General features: G+C 43.7%; 1 pseudogene; it reads right to left on the reverse strand.

The window, feature by feature from the left end:
• Nucleotides 1-9064: 9064 nt before the first annotated feature.
• Nucleotides 9065-10508, reverse strand: LOC125541061 (small ribosomal subunit protein uS2m pseudogene; annotated as a pseudogene).
• Between the last annotated feature and the right edge of the window lie 6161 nt (nt 10509-16669).

Below are 16669 nucleotides of genomic sequence, written 5' to 3' on the forward strand. Positions count from 1 at the left end.
GAACGGGTTAACCGTGTACCCCGAATCGCACACGCAACTGAAATTTGAACCTTGTTTGATGGCTCCACCATTGTAAACGTTTTGCACCTTTTTGATGGTTTTTTTACATCCCTGTTTGTGATTAATGCATCACACACAGTTTCGTCAAAGGTCTCTGATCGTAGTGTCGCGTTAGCAGCATCCTGCAGTAGTGTTATAGCACCGCCCCCGTCGTCGCCGATTCAGCCGACGCAGATGTGGTGCGAGATTCTTCTTCTTGTCGTCGGGCACGTCGAGGACAGTGAAGGAGGACGAGGATGGTGAAGTGATTCCTCTCGCCGGGGATGTCGGGGACAGTGAAGGGGACAAGGACGAGGACTTGACCTCGATCTGGATCGATTAGACGTGGTTTTGGTCATGGAGGTGATCGATTGAAGAAAGGATATTTCATCATGGACCATTATGCCCTTCTCAGAATAAACAAATTAAAATTAACCATTTTGAATCCCGCAACAAAAACGGCTAATAAAAATCATACTGGGTAGTACTCTGAGTACTACGCCAATCACCGTAAAAGACCTCAAACTATAAATAAGCAAAATGGCACAACAAACAGGCACCTCCACAGTCACCGCCAGAGGATGTGGGGTTCGGCAGGGCAAGGACGGGCCCCTTCCCAAAGATAGCCACCTCCACAATCACTAGCCGAGACTCGTCCACGCCGGCCACTGTCTTGTGCGGTACGGATCCATCACTCACTTTGAAGGATCATGGTGCATAGCTCGAATGAGTTTTTTACGACAACATCATATGTTCATCTTCGTCTGAAGAATCATACAAACCCACTATTCAATGATTATTTCCATCGCACAAACCCACTATTCAAAGCTAAGTATTTCCGACGATGCTTCTGGATGGCGAGGCCATTGTTCAACTGTATTTGGAAGGGAGTGATGTGTTATGATGATTGCTTCAAATGTAAGTGAGATTCCCGTGGAAATGTTGGTATCGTGTATATAATCCTGACAATAGTAGGGGGGTAGGAATGTAGAGGCAATCGTATGTACCAAATGGTGCAAGTGGGAATATACTCAAGGAATTATACAGTTTCGGGCCCTCCGCAGCAGAGGTAATACCCTACTCTTGTGGTGCTCTTACCTCTTGGCATAAGGTACAATGTGTGGATGCTCAACCCTTAGCCCGAAGCTCCCCTCCCAGCTTATATAGAGTGCACTAGGAGGGGGTACATAATGGGCTAGGATTAATGTTGTTAATTGCCTAGGTGTGGTCGACTGTTTCATGGCATTTACTACTTGTAACTATTGTATTTAACTAGATTATACCGCCTTGGGTAACGGTCATCATTAAGACATCATGGGCGAGAGGTATCCTAGGTAGCCGCTGACTAATGGTCTAGGTGACTGCTCCCTTCATCTCCCTAGCCGACTGCTAAAGCTTGGTTGCCAGCTGACTCGGTATCCGATGGAATGGACTTAGCACGGTCCTGGGCCGTCCTCTTTACCCTTGATGGACTGGTGACGATGCCCCTTGGCCCATGGTCTTCTGGGCCGTATCTTAGAAGGGCCATGGGCCTTTGGTCGGCCAACCGTATCCTTGGGCCTACCCCATATTTATAACCCTGACAGTTGGTTTCCCCTCTTATCAGAAATGCACTGCAGTTGTTCAAATGCTTGCATACAGAGTTCCCGGTGATCTAGTTGATGAGTGTGTAGGCATGAGTGAGTCCATATGCCTTGAGTCATTGTATATGTTTTGCAAAGCCGTGGTTCAGGTGTTTGTCCTGGAGTACTTGGGAGAACCAAATGTTGTACAACCCAATTGTTGGAGTTCAATGCTTCACGAGGCTTTCCGGGGATGCTTGAAAGCATAGATTGTATGCACCTAGAGTGGAAGAATTGTTCATTTTGCATGCCGGGGCGATATAAGGGACATGTTAATGGTTGCACGATCATACTTGAAGCCGTGATATCACAACATCTCTCGATTTGGCTTTCTTTTTTCGGCATGGCAGGTTCTTATAATGACATCAACGTGCTTCAGCGCTCTTTGGTGTTCTCGAAGCTTTTGGAAGGCAATGCCCCGGAGATCAACTATGAGATCAATGGCCACCAATACACTAAGAGATACTACCTAGCTAATGGTGTGTGTGTGTGTGTGTGTGTGTGTGTGTGTGTGTGAAGACAATCCTCATAGGCCTACATTTGTGAAGACAATCTTCGAGCCCACAGAGAGAAGAGGGCTAGGTTTGCCAAAGAACGAGAGAGTACTAGGAAGGATGTGGAGCGTGTTTTTGGTGTGCTCCAATCTCGATGGGCTATTGTTCGACACCCTGCTAAATGTTGGAGCGGTGACACTTTGTGAGAGGTGATGCCTGCTTGTGTGATCATGCACAACATGATCGTAGAGGATAAGCGTGATGACAGCATCTGTTAACCAAGGGTGTAAACGCTGAGGCTGAGAGTGGACCGGCAAAGTTTGCACAAATTCATTCATTTTATCATGAAATGCATGATTGAATAACTCTCATTCAACTTTAAGAAGATTTGGTTGAGCATACGTGAACTCATATTAGGAAACCAATAGTTGTATCTATTCTTTTTCTTTTTCTTCCAATGTATTTGCTATAATTTTAAATTTATTGGTTGTAACTATGTGTTCTTTATTTATTTGGTTGTAACTATGTGACTTATTTGTTTAGTAATGTGCAACGTTTTGTCCCTCAAGATCATTCATTTGTTTATTTGGTTGTAAATGACAATATGATTAAAAAGAAGAAGCATGACGAACCAATGGGTCATCCAGTTGAGCGTCATGGATAGAGAAAACGGACAAGACGAGGACGCCATCCCATCTGGCAAGCCGAACGGATAAAAAACGGACAAATTCCATGTCCGTTTGGGTCGACCCGGTTGGATTGCCCTTAAACCTGGCGCGGGTGTCCCTGTTTACTTTTGTTTTCTTTCTGAACTTGGGGTTACTGTAGATTCATCCCATCTCGTTTATATACTGTATAATACACTCTTTGTCTTCTTGCAGTTCGCCAATTTCGGATTTGAAGATATATACACTCTATGTCCTAGTTACTATATCTGACAGCTACAACAGGACTTTGATTCCGGATTTGCTAATAGATTTATCTCAGCATTTGGATAGGCCCAGTTAGTTTCCCGCCGTGCACAAATAATATTAAAACACAACACTGTTCAGCATTTTGTCTCACCAAATGCAGTTATCAATTTATAATCTATAAGTAATGGAAAATGTCACAGCAAACATCAACCCTTCATCATTCAATTTAGTGACAAATCATTCATCACTAGACGCAAAAACCCAGTTTCTAGAGGTCTGCACCGCGCTTGCTTACAAGACAGTATCTACCATGAGTAAAACTGGGGCTCCGGAAACATGTGTACCCCTCCGGAGAATGCAGGGCGCCTCGCGGACAGATCTAACCATCCAAAGACCCTGCATGTCAAAGTGCTGTGCTTCCCCAGCAATGATATCACCGTGCCCAAACACATCCTGGGGTCTTGCAAAGTAGTGACTAACGCGATTTCCCACTCGAGACGCACCGACGAAGAGCTGAAGGGTTGGTGGGTACTGAAAGGGCTGGTAAATTTGTACCTGCGGCACCGAGAGGCGAGGCGCCGGCAGCTCGGAGAGTGGCACCGTGCAGTCCGGGCAGACGTGCTCCGGACAGCAAACCAGCCCACACTCCGAGCAGAAGAACAGGGCGTCGACGCCACAGCCTGCCCGTTGGCATCTGGCGAACGGAAGACGCTGTGGATAGGGGGTAAGAAGAGTAGTAAGTCTACTCTTCTTACCCCCTCTCCTGCAAAGGTAGAGGAGAGGGGGTAAGAAGAGTAGACTTACTACTGGATACAAGATAGAGTATACAGCTAAAAGGGTGAGATAGAGGAATGAAATGAGCCAGTGAAACGGTCCACGACCACAAGTATTGAGCTATAACCATAAAACTTGGGGAGTGCCTCAAGAAAATCCATTGAAATAGAAGACCCAGGTTGTAATGGAACAGACAAAGGTTGAAGAAGACCAGCAGGAAGGGTGTGCTCACTCTTGTTGAGTTGACACACATTACAGTGAAGAACAAACTTGGAGGGAGAAAAAGAAACCAGAAGGGACCCATTGTTTCTGTGCAAGTCGAACAATGATGGAAAAGCATCCAGTATGTAGCCGACATATGCCAACAACCCAAATGCACATATGCTAGTTAAGTTGAAACTCCTAAATTAAAGCGCAAGCAACAAAACTACTTTTTTGAAGGCGCGGAGCGTTGAAGAAGAGCATAGCTCGATTAACACAACTAGGGGCAATATGGTTCATTTTCCTAGAACACCACAACAAATGTCCCTACCAGCTGTTGCCAGTGAAGCTGAAACCATGGCTACCCCTCAACAAGCCTCTAGCTCTTATCCTAGGCCTGAACCGCCTGAACCTCCAATTACCGTACCATTGGTACTGAATACGACCACCACTCACACCTATTCCAGACCTTTAAACCCCTGACCACCTAGACCTCTAGTAGCAAAGCAACTAAAAGACCCAATCACAAAAATAACCCTCTCTATCCCCCTCAAAACCTTGGCACGAACACTTGTTTCCAGCCACCTATGGCCTTCCTCACAGCTCAAAACATGATAATATTAGACCTAATCCTGCACCTCCACCACCACAACCAAGACCCAATTCAATACCAAATATCCCATTTTCCCAACCAATACTTTTGCCCTATGCTGGAAATTCCATGAAACCAGAAGTGCCAATATATACTTACCTTAACCAACCGCTTCCAACTCAACAGCATGACCCGTACCAATACCTGCAAGAACAAAGGCCGCAAAATCAATATCAATATGGGCAGCAGATACATCAACCTCCTAGAGTTTCTTTTCCAATATTTGAAGGGGCCAGGTCTTGGATACAAAAGTGTGAACATTACTTTTCGGTGTACCAAGTTACGGATTGGTACAAGGTAGAACTTTCGGCTATGCACCTTAGGGGGAGAGCTGAAAGCTGGTACAACAGTTTCTTAGTGAATAGGGGACAAGTATCTTGGCAAGAGTGAATTCAAGAGATTGTAGAGAGGTTTGAGGTAAGAAATGTGGTTGGTGTAGTTGATGAGTTTAATCACTTGAGGTAAAGAGGAAGCCTAGAAGAGTACAAGTCACACACAATTGGCAGAATTGAGGGCTGCCATGTTGAGGTGCAATCCCTATTACGATGACAACCTTTTTCGACAAAGTTTTCTTGGGGGTAAGGGTATTGTAAATAGAGATAGATGTTTCGTCCGGCTCTGAGAAACAATTCGGCAACCCCGCTCTTCCCTTTGCCTCTTCCACATCTATTTTTGAAACTTGATTCGGTTGAGTTTGAAGCAAGGATCTAATCAGATAACGCTTTGTTCTCCAATGAATGGAGGTGGAATAATTTCTTGAGATAGAGAAAGCTACATCTCGACTTTATTTAAACGAAAGAAAAAGGTTAGTCCTGCTCCTAGACTTCCAATTCCAAGTAGTAGTAACGGAAAGGAACAGGTTTAGGAGAACTTTTTTTATGTCTTTCTTATAGCGATCGCTGAAAGTCAGTCAATGCCCTGGCTTCAATGAATGAAGACCGATGGGCTACGAAGTGGAGATGATGTCGTCGTGTCATTGCTCGTGATGTCTTCACCAGGATTTGACTTACCAATGTGAAAGGTACCGTGCCAGTGGTTCTATCATTTAGATAGAGAGTGATCTTTCCTTCTTGTCGAAGAAAGATATGACGTTGGGAAGGGAAAGGGAGTAGAAACGTTTTCGTAGCCTTGGGGCGAAGGGCTGAGAGTTCCGTGATCCAGTTCTTTGAGCATACATAGGTTGAGGATGGAACTCCTATAGCAATCGATGTGGAAAAAGGCAACAGCCGAGAATACAAAGCAGAAAAAGCGAGTGAGATCTTGACTTTCTATTATCATACAACATAGAAGTATTTAATCAAATCAGAAAGAGCCCTGGGATTTGACCAAAACGGCATAATTGAAAGCTCTCGTCTCAGTCGCTCGCCTAAGAAAAGGTACCGGGTTGCTCCGTGATGACGAATAAGCAACCCAGCCCAATCCTTGCTTTCATAGAAAAAGGTGAATTTACTCGAATATTCGTTCAATGACTCAATATTTAGTAATCAAATCATGCGTTTGTTAGATCATTTAGTGAGAAATAAAACGAGAATAAAGAGAGAGTCCTCACCTCAATATCGACAACAATGACCTGGCAAGTGAAGTAAAGTAAAAGCAAAGTAGAGCCCGGTTGATGTCAAACGTTTTCAAATCTTACCCACCATATCCATTCATGCACGTTACTAGATGAAAAGTAAAAAATAAAGCAATGATGGTTTTTATCAGAGCCACTTTACAACCGGTTTAGCAACTTCTTCATGCCCCTACGAACGAAATATTTGGAGTTTGACAACTGGTTGACGCCGGTTGATACTCGAATGAATATATCGCCGGTAGATACTTGCTTTTCTAATGAGGTAGACACTTTTGCATGTTAAGGTTTCCACTTCAAACCATCCAGATTTACACTTCAATTTCTCGTTGTTGACACGGTTTACACTTGACTTCATTCAAACTGACACTTATGTATCTATCTAGGCGGGCGGGCACTTAACCAAACTCAGGTTGACACAAACTATACAAAAGTCTTAATTAGGGTGTTTTTTTCCGATCAACCCGAAACTCCGAACAGAACCGACCCTGACTAGACCTTTTCCCAAGCAACTCCGAATACTGGAAAATCTGAATGAAATTCGATAAGAGAAATCAGAGCATGTTTCTAAATTTGTGATAACTACTTATTTATGAGTGAGAAATGCTTCATGCGAGCACCCTTGGCGGCCTGCTTTTGAGACAGGGAGGCCATGCTCGTATCTATGCTTTTCATCATTGGTCTGGTCTACTCGTACCCCACCCCACAAGGTACATCTTCGACTACCGTGCTTCTTATCTTGACGCTATACATTCAGTTCAGTCAGTCCCAGAGACTTATCCTTCAGAAAAAGGTAATCCACCCATATTGGACTTTTCTTCACCTGGCCTCGCGGATTCAATACCGAATTCTCTTCGCATACCGGCCTGCTAATTCCGGGATTAGCTGTTCTCAATGACTGGTGGATGCCTCTTTTCTACCTTAGAAATCATTTTTTTTATGTACCTTCTCCCTCTCTACACCTTTTTTCCGCCTCGCCGCCCAGAAAGACCTATAGAAGAAGGAAGAATTCAATCCGTATACTCCAAGCGCCGTAACTATCGCACTTTCCAAGCAACCCTCCAATGAAGAAAGTGCAATTGAAACAATCAAGAACGGAAAAATAATTAGACTCCCTCGTCAATTGTTTGGATTGGAATTAGGCTCCTCTACTCTAGTCGTCCTCTTCTATTTCGGGCAGTAGCTCAGCCCGTTCCGGGCCTTCCTTTACTGAATCTATTAGTAGTTGCACTTTTCGACATATGCCTTTATTTAGGCATTGGTTGTAGGCATCCCCTTCTCTTCAAGGAATTTCTGCGCCCGGTTCCTGATCAAGTGTTGGAAAAACCGGAATATGATGCTTTCTACTTCAGCAGTAGGGTTGGCCTGAAGCCAGCCCATAGAATAGATACGGGCGTGTTCTACACAGGAGTTCTTGTAGAACATGTTCCAATCAAACCTCTTTCCCTTCGTCTCCGGTTTTCAATACGAACAAGTGTCATCCTCTTCTCCCATCGTTTGGATGGAATACCCACGTGGAGCTGACCTTCACTTTTCAGAGACAGGGGCAAGCCGATAATTTGTAGCCTCCCTGGTTGTTTTCTGGAAATTTCAGTAGAAGTGAAGCCCTGTAGGAGCTCCCTAAGGACTCTAGCTAAGACCTTTTTGAGACCCTGGGTGACTCGCGTGGACTTATCCCCTCTCGGTAAGCCGAAGACCATATCGTCTGTGTAGCGTGCGTAATAGAAGACTACGGCCCCATCCTCTCGGACCATTACCCTTTCAAGCTTGGCATCCAATATATGGAGATAGCAGTGAATGAGGACAGGTTCAATCGGGCTTCCGAGCGGTATTCCTCGCTTCTGGCACGTGTAACTCTTACCTTTTCTATCTACGTGTGGTTTTCATGAAAACCTATTTTATCAACCTATGGACTCCTTTCAATGACAGAGTCTTTGGAGCAAATTGGTTCAGGATTCTAAGGTTAGAAAAGAGTTACCACTCAAGGGAGGAACAGGATATGTGGAAGGCTATCCTGGTGGCTCAAGACTGACCGGTATACCTGGACCAGTCTATATTGAGCCATATTCATCAATTCGTCAGGCAATTTGGCCTCACACAATGTATCCCTGTTCCACCAGACGCTTAATCAACCCTGGAACACAAGAGAACCCTTCTTATCGAAGAGAATTGCGTATTAAACAGATGAGAGAAATAGCCCTAAATATGTGCATCGAGTAAGTCATTACCTTCTATTCGATCTCCAGTATCGCTCATCAAGTACTTGATCAGATTCCTCTTTTTTCTTGCAATTGCAAAGTGGTGGAAAAAATTTGTATTTCGGTCACCATGTCGTAGCCAATTGGCTCTGCCCCGCTGGAGCCATGCTACTTCTTCTTGTTCAAACAGGTTCTCGAGCAGCAGTCAAATTGACTTCCCCTGCTTGAGCGTAATGCCCGCCCCTGGTGTGGTGGAAAAAGCCTCGTTTTCTATTCCTTTTAAAGCTGCTGATGCGAGCTACCGAACAAACAAGATTAGTACAAAAAGCCACAACTAGCACTAGCTTTCGTGATTGCTTCTTTCTACCTTTCTCACTCCGGTAATTGCTCCTTCTCCAAAATATCACTACGGACAAGATGAGCTAATAGAAAAAGTTAGGGCAACAGATGATAGCGACTCGCCAGACTCGAACTGGCATAGGCGGATCGGATCAAACGAAATTAGCCTTTCTTCCATCAACAGGAATCGCTTTGATTTCGCAGTTCAAGAGGATGGTGGGGGCAACCTCTCTACATCTGCGGGCCGGTAGGCCAGCCAACTAACTCTTCAAATGAAGAACTGATTACTCCACATCTATGAACCTATCATTCCCCGCCCTTGCCCATTATTTCTTTTTGTATCACGCTAGGACTTTGCCTCTTTTTTTGAGGAAAAATATGGAAGTAAAATATCCTCTCTTTTAGAGGCGTCTTCCAAATCCAATTTAAGATCAATGAGGTCTTTCAGAGAGCCGCTGCTCTTTCCATTAAATTCTAGGATCTCTTCGATCCTATGCGCAAAAGCAAGGTGTGAGCCCGCGACCCCTCGATCGCTCTCAGAGTCAATCGGCCCAAACCGGGTTATGAGCTCAACGAAAAAAAAAGTATTTTTAGAAATTGCCTGCAAAACCGCCTTGCGAGCGTTAGCGTCAGCGTCAGCGCCATCTCCCGATGGATATTTTTTGCGCATCTCCAATAGCGCCTTGGCCCTATTTTCTTCTTCGTCTATTGGGGAAGAAGAAGAGGTGGAGTAGCAGGCGGATCTCATCCCTCCTGCGGACTTCCCCGTACTCAAAGTGACTCTGAGAGATTGCGCTTCTCTACTAATCGCATTCTGTTCAAGAATCACTGTTTTGATGATCGAATGACGAAATAGATATACGAACTGTATAGGATCATTCGCTGGGATGGGATAAGTGATTCTTTTATAGGATTCCCATGGGATCGTAGAATCAACTAAGGATGGAATAGGTATTTGTGATCGATCAGCTTCCAGTATGACCGAAGACTTTCTATCTGCATTCAGAATAACCACACAATCAGGTTGTTGGTTCAACCCAAAATTGATCTTCTTCTTTCTTGAACGGAATTTTTTTTTATTTGCAAAAGATTTGGTCAAAAACGCCCCGATCTTCCATTGAGAATCATCGAAACAATGAGAATTCACATTTCTTAAATAGCTTCTTAAATAGCTCACCATTTCTTCCGTTATCTCATAAATAAATAAATGATTGGTCTTTAAAAAGAAGGAACGGCCTTTTTGACGACTGGGAGATCCTATAAAATGAAGAGCGTTTCGTAAACAAATCAGTGTCTTGTCTGAATCGAGAATAGCAATTCCATTTCTTGAACCACGGATATAGACTTTGAAATGGTGATCAGCTACCCGACGGCCGAGATGTGCATTCGTACAAAGTAATTTAGTACAGACTATCGAAAGCATTGTCATTTTGCGATTTGAGTTCCGGAGATACAGGTGGTAAGTTATGGGTAATGCGGGGGAACTTTAAGACGAGATAGAATACCTAATATGGGAGTGGTTTAAGTGAGAGAATAGCTCCCTTACCAAACCAACTGAGCTATTTGCCATGTTTTTGACAAATGACCTAACTTTGATGTGATGTGCCCGGCTAGCCCGGATCATTCTTAGAGCAGTCGAGGTTACCGGAATTACGGCCTTCCATACAAGAACTGGCTCTATTGTAACTCGCTATGGGCCTCCTGCCTTCTCGAAAGAAACTGGCTTTCGAAGAAATTACTCTATTTTACGCATTTAGTTGAAGCGGATTCAAAGAGCTCTATCGAGCAAGGAAGGAGTATACTATACTGTAGCTGGATAAGCTAGATACCAAAACTTTGATAAAGATTGAGGCAACCCATTTGAGGAAGAACCGGACGGACCCCTGTGGAGATGGCATAAACAATCCTTTGACGAACTTTCTGGTTAACATAGAATCTATGAGTTTTTTCTTCTAATTACTACTACTAACATTATTCAATCTGGTATCCAAGAATTTATTAAGCTCATCCCGCAAGCACATGTACACATCTTGGATTTTACCGTCTTAAGATGGAAGAAGATTCGTTCTCCTACCCATTTCTAAGTTAAGCAAGAGATAACTCATAATTTGATATGCACTCGCACTCGCATCTTGGGTCACTGGAACCTGATGATAATTACTCACTCCTTCATCCTGAGAAAGGATCTTGGCTATGAAAAAAAATGGATCACTAGCTTGCGCAGCAAATTGAATGAAACTTTCGTCCGAAGTAAACATTTCAGTCTGGTGTTCGTTATACCATTTAAGGGCATCCTCTAAGTTCGAGAACTTTGGATACTTAAAGGCTGCAGCACATGCTAAGTGTTGACTGAGATTCTTTTTTTCCGACAGGTGGTTTTGTGCTGGAGGTTGAGGATGATCGGCAGAAAAGAGTAATAAACTTTTTGACAAATCACGCTCATGAAAATGCAATACACCTGAACGGTAGATTCTACCACGGAAGTCCATGAATGCTGGCAAATAGAATTGATAACCTTCGTATGCTGACGCAAGTCTTATTAAAAAATCTTCATAACTAGCCTGCTGCACCTGTTTTAATAATTTATTTAACAGTATGTTATAGCTACAAGCATTATTAATACCTTTGACATTATTGAAGTAGCACTCCCTCAATATGTCTGAGGCTTCTGTCGGATTCACGCGAGCCAGAGCATTTGGTAAAAGAAGCCCACACTCAACTAAACATTGACGATTCTTTTCCAGAAATCTCAAGAGCCTTTTGTTTATTTCAAACGCTTGAGACTGAAGCCCATTCAAAATATCACACATCTGCTTGTATTCTTTTTTATGTAACTTTATATAGAAGTGGTTTAAGTCATGGGAAGTTAATAGCCGAAAGTGATTCTAGATATCCCCCGTGGGTTTGCATAAGTAACCTCCTATCAGATCCGATAATGTATCAGGATCAGACCCCCTCTCTGCTGGTTGCCAATCCAAGGGTTTGCAAAGCATCGGAAGATTGAGTTTGATAGGGAGCAGATTTATGTTCAAATTGCACATAACATAACAAGAATTCTCTATATACCCTTGACCTTTCTTAAGAACCAGCACTGGATCTTCTTTTGTTACTCCCCTATCTGTTGATATATGTAGAACATTTCTTTCAATCATGAATTGGAGCAAGTATTTCCCGATATCATAATGACACTGAATTTTTTTCTTTTTCTCTTTTTTGCTAGCACCTTTGGGCTGAACAACATCCTTAACTGATTCTACCTTACTAGTGAGTACTGCTTCCACCTTACCACTACCTGGTGCTTTGTATTGTAGAAACCTTGCTTGTTCTCGTACAGTTGAATTAAGTTGATCTATAAATCTAGCTGCCTTAACTGCGGATGATTCCTGAAGAGTGTTGAATACCAAGCCTAGTACATGAATCATGATAGCCTCAAGCGTATAGATACCAAACATCTTAAGCATAGGTAAGCTACTTGGTAGGCAACCCTTTAGATATTGCTTAGCGTTAGGCTGATCTTTATTAATCAAGAACTTTACTATGTTAGGAGTTACTTTAAATAGATTATCCTCATCGAACTTCATTGTGCAATTTGCAATTTGATTCTGTAAATCTATTAATTCAGTATCGGAAAACACACCATTTTGATTCTTCTTTTCATTAATCAACAACTTTCTAACATCATCCTGATACATATCAACATTAGAAGTCTTTTTCGTTTTGTCAATATCCAACAGCTTAGCGTAGTAATCGTTCCAGAACTCCTTAATAATACGTGCATTTTGCAAAGATTTCTCATTCTCAATGCTATCATCATATGTCTCGGAACAATAAAATAGAACCTGCATACTTTTATTTGTTACCCTTACTAAACCGCAGTAAGGATACGAATACGACTGAAATAAACTACTAGAATCTAAATATAAGGAAAGGATCAGAATAAGTACTAATGCTCTGTATAATACTTTTCCCCGAGCGATGGTTTAGCGGATTCGGAATTGTAACCAAGCATCCTGGGTTCTATACCCGATTCAACACTAGAGCATGCAGCCGATCCTGGATACATAACTATATAAAGTGTGCAGTTTTGGATCTTTATTGGTAGCCAGTCTTTCACTTCTGCCTCTCCACTCCCATGCCTTTCTTGGTCGGACCAACCCAACCGGCGATTTCCGACAAGTCTTTCTGCTTAGAGCAAGAAGCGGAACCAAAATAAAGCTTTCTTTATTTTCATTTATGGATAACCAATCCATTTTCCAATATAGTTGGGAGATTTTACCCAAGAAATGGGTACATAAAATGAAAAGATCGGAACATGGGAATAGATCTTATACCAATACTGACTACCCATTTCCATTGTTGTGCTTTCTAAAATGGCATACCTATACAAGGGTTCAAGTTTCGATCGATATTTGCGGAGTGGATCATCCCTCTCGAAAACGAAGATTTGAAGTTGTCCATAATTTACTGAGTACTCGGTATAACTCACGCATTCGTGTACAAACAAGTGCAGACGAAGTAACACGAATATCTCCGGTAGTCAGTCTATTTCCATCAGCCGGTCGGTGGGAGCGAGAAGTATGGGATATGTCTGGTGTTTCTTCCATCAATCATCCGGATTTACGCCGTATATCAACAGATTATGGTTTCGAGGGTCATCCATTACGAAAAGACTTTCCTCTGAGTGGATATGTGGAAGTACGCTATGATGATCCAGAGAAACGTGTGGTTTCTGAACCCATTGAGATGACCCAAGAATTTCGCTATTTCGATTTTGCTAGTCCTTGGGAACAGCGTAGCGACGGATAATTCCGAATCTACATAGGTCTAGTCCAGGGGACAAATCAATAGGAAATGCTATTTGCTTCTTAAGAAGAAGAACTTTTTTGAAATGAAAGAGTTTCCACGGGCGTCGGATATCATTTCTTCAAATAAGGAAGAAGTGTTATCGAAGGATTTCCTTCCATTCTTCCTAGTATGGAAGAAGTAAAGAAAAAGTACTGCGTCTCGATCTATACGAAAGGGCACTGGTTTTTTCTTTCGGTTTCATTGATAGCAGAAGAGTACGCTAGCTAGCGGAGCCTGAAAACGCTTGCTTGCGCCCCACCCCTACGGAAACTATTGCCTATGCTTGCTGCTCGCTCAGTGTCAGTAGAAGGGAAGAAAAGATGGTCACTCCTTTTAGGAACATGGCGAGCCTTACTTACGACTGTTGCACTTCACTCGCTGCTCGTTCATTCACTTGCTCATGAACTCGCTGCTTCGCCAGAAGCGACTAGTCGCCTCCTTTCCTCCGCCGAAAGATGCTTAGCCAGAAGCGACGAAGGAGGGGAGCTGGGGAAGGCCGACGATGGCAATGAGGGGGAAGCTGTCGTAGAAGCTTTGCCCCTTGCTTTACATAAATTGTTATGAACTTACTAAATGACCTTATTTATTCTCCCGGAACGCTAGCAAATCTAATAGTTCCATCTGCTCTTCTTAACTTAAGAATGAAGGCCGCCATCCTTCTTATTCAGGAACCCTTTGTTTGAGGAGGGCGTATCCCCGGGAAGGGGAGAGTGGCCGAGCGGTCAAAAGAGACAGACTGTAAATCTGTTGAAGGTTTTCTACGTAGGTTCGAATCCTGCCTCTCCCACTTGTTGTAGACTTAAGAGAAGAGAAAGTAGGCGGAAGCCTAGGAGGGCCAACCGAGCGAAGCTCTTTTTTTTTGCCGTGCCGTGAAGTGCAATTTTCTCGTATGCGTTTTAGAGAGGTTGTCGAAAAAAGACGATCTATAGAGATTCCCCATCTATATCCAATCGAGAATAGAAGCGAGTCGCTTCCGGCGTCGGCTTGTAGTCTCTGCAGTCGGCACACGCACGCGCCCGCCATCATGCCTCCTTGGTTCGGGACGAAGCCAAGCGAGACATACGATAGACGAAGGAAGCGCCCACCCAGCAGGAGGGCTAAAACCTGTAGTTTTGAAGTTGCAAACTCCAGCTTCGAAGCTGGAGTGCTTTAGCCCTTTTTTAAGCAAGAATCACCGTCTTGAGCGCCTTGCGCGCTCAAGAACAAGCAAGGGATGAGCGCTTTGTTGCTAAAGCGGATACGTTTTCTTGCTGGGGAAGGCTAGTTTGATCGAGGATTGGAGAGGAGGGAGAGGTGGAATAAAAAGCTCGGGATGGATTTTGGAGTATTTGTGCGAGCCGTATGCGGTGAGAGTCGCACGTACGGTAAGGAGGGGGGTTCGCGTCTATACGTGTATTGTGGTGGTTGGGCCTACCCACCCTATTTGTTCCATGATCTATGGGTCTACTGGAGCTACCCACTTCGATCAATTAGCCAAGATTTTGACCGGATACGAAATCACTGGTGCTCGATCTAGTGGTATTTTTATGGGGATTCTTTTTATCGCTGTAGGATTCCTATTCAAGATTACTGCAGTTCCTTTTTGGGCGGCTGTAGGACGGACGGCCCCCTATAGGTAGTAGGGTAGGGTGGGTGGTACCGCTCAGATAGCGGCCAATCCTCCTAACTGCGCGCGGGCCGGGCTTAGAGCGCGTGAAACTCATCACTACCTCGTAAGGGCGTTGAGACCATAGCATGTTACACAAAAGCGCCGCTTTCTCAGGAGTGTTGTCACACAGCTGCCCGACTAGAAGAGCTACTCGCTCTGTAGTGTTGTCACACAAGATAAGCACGCCGCCCGCCTGCTGGCCGGGCGAATCGAAGTTATCTTCCGGTCAACTGTCCACCCAGTCAAGTGCAAAAAACACAGTGGAATCACGCAACGCACGCTGCTGGTGTGCTTCCTGCCCACGAGGAAAGAAGAGCGACAAGGTTCAGATTTGACTGTTTGCAGCATGGGAGCTGATTACCCAAAAAATCCCTGGGAAAAAAGAAAAGATATCTCGGTAACGAAAACCATAGGAGGCTGTATTGGCGAGATCCAAGGGTTCACAGCAGCCCAAAAGAAAAACCGCCTGGAAGTCCGAGGACCTTTAGTACCGTACCGAACCAGCAGCCTTCGCGCCAAGCGACGACCGCCCTTGTCCCTTTCCTTTTTCCATTCAGCCTACTTCTTAGCTTTGTTCCGTCAGTCTAAGGCAAAGCTTAAGTGGTTTGCCTACCTTACCCACTTGATGAAAGGGAACGAACTTCGTTTCCTTGGCGGCTTTATGGATGGATTCAGTCAGAAAAAACTCCTTCCTTTTGAAAAAAGTGACGCTTTGCGTCTTCGCTTCCGAGGGTTAGGGTATAGGCCGTTTCGAGCAAGCTTTCACTTTTTCTCCCGGCTTTCTACAACTTTCGCTTTAGCTTCCAAAGGCGACCAAATGACCTTTCCGGAATTGGAAGTATTCGTCGCCCTACCCTAAGAAAGAAGTCACTATAAAACTGCTTGCCCTCCAGAAGTACCAAAGGTGCGCGGAGCCCGGTGAAAATGAATATGTTTGCTACTGAAAGAAGCCTGCCTATTGACTAATATTCGTCTTTAGAATGAAAGTAGCTATGAAGCCCAATCTACTGTCGATTCAAAAGGGGGCATAGTCATATGGGTGGGGTGTTTGTGGGGAGCTGCCTTGGATATGAGGAATTCCTCCAATCTAAAAAAAAAGAACAAAGAAAAAGTCCGTGACGAAGATCTTTCTTTTCTATCAATAGATAGGAATGAGTGTTCGTTCTAGGGGATAGGATCCATCTGCTCTCTCTCTCTCTCTATTTTCTTTGATGCAATTTAGAGAGAAAGAGCAGTGCGAATTAGAAAAAAAAAAGAGAATCGGGAGATGATTCCAAAATAGATACATAGACATCTAAAGTAAAGGGATGTATATATTATTCCTATATATATCATCTATCTATGAAAAAAGTAAACAGAGTTCGTTTTTGGGT

The sequence above is a fragment of the Triticum urartu genome, chromosome 1A (genome assembly GCF_056163025.1).
Source record: "Triticum urartu cultivar PI428250 chromosome 1A, HENAU_Tu73, whole genome shotgun sequence".
Taxonomy (NCBI): Eukaryota; Viridiplantae; Streptophyta; class Magnoliopsida; order Poales; family Poaceae; genus Triticum; species Triticum urartu.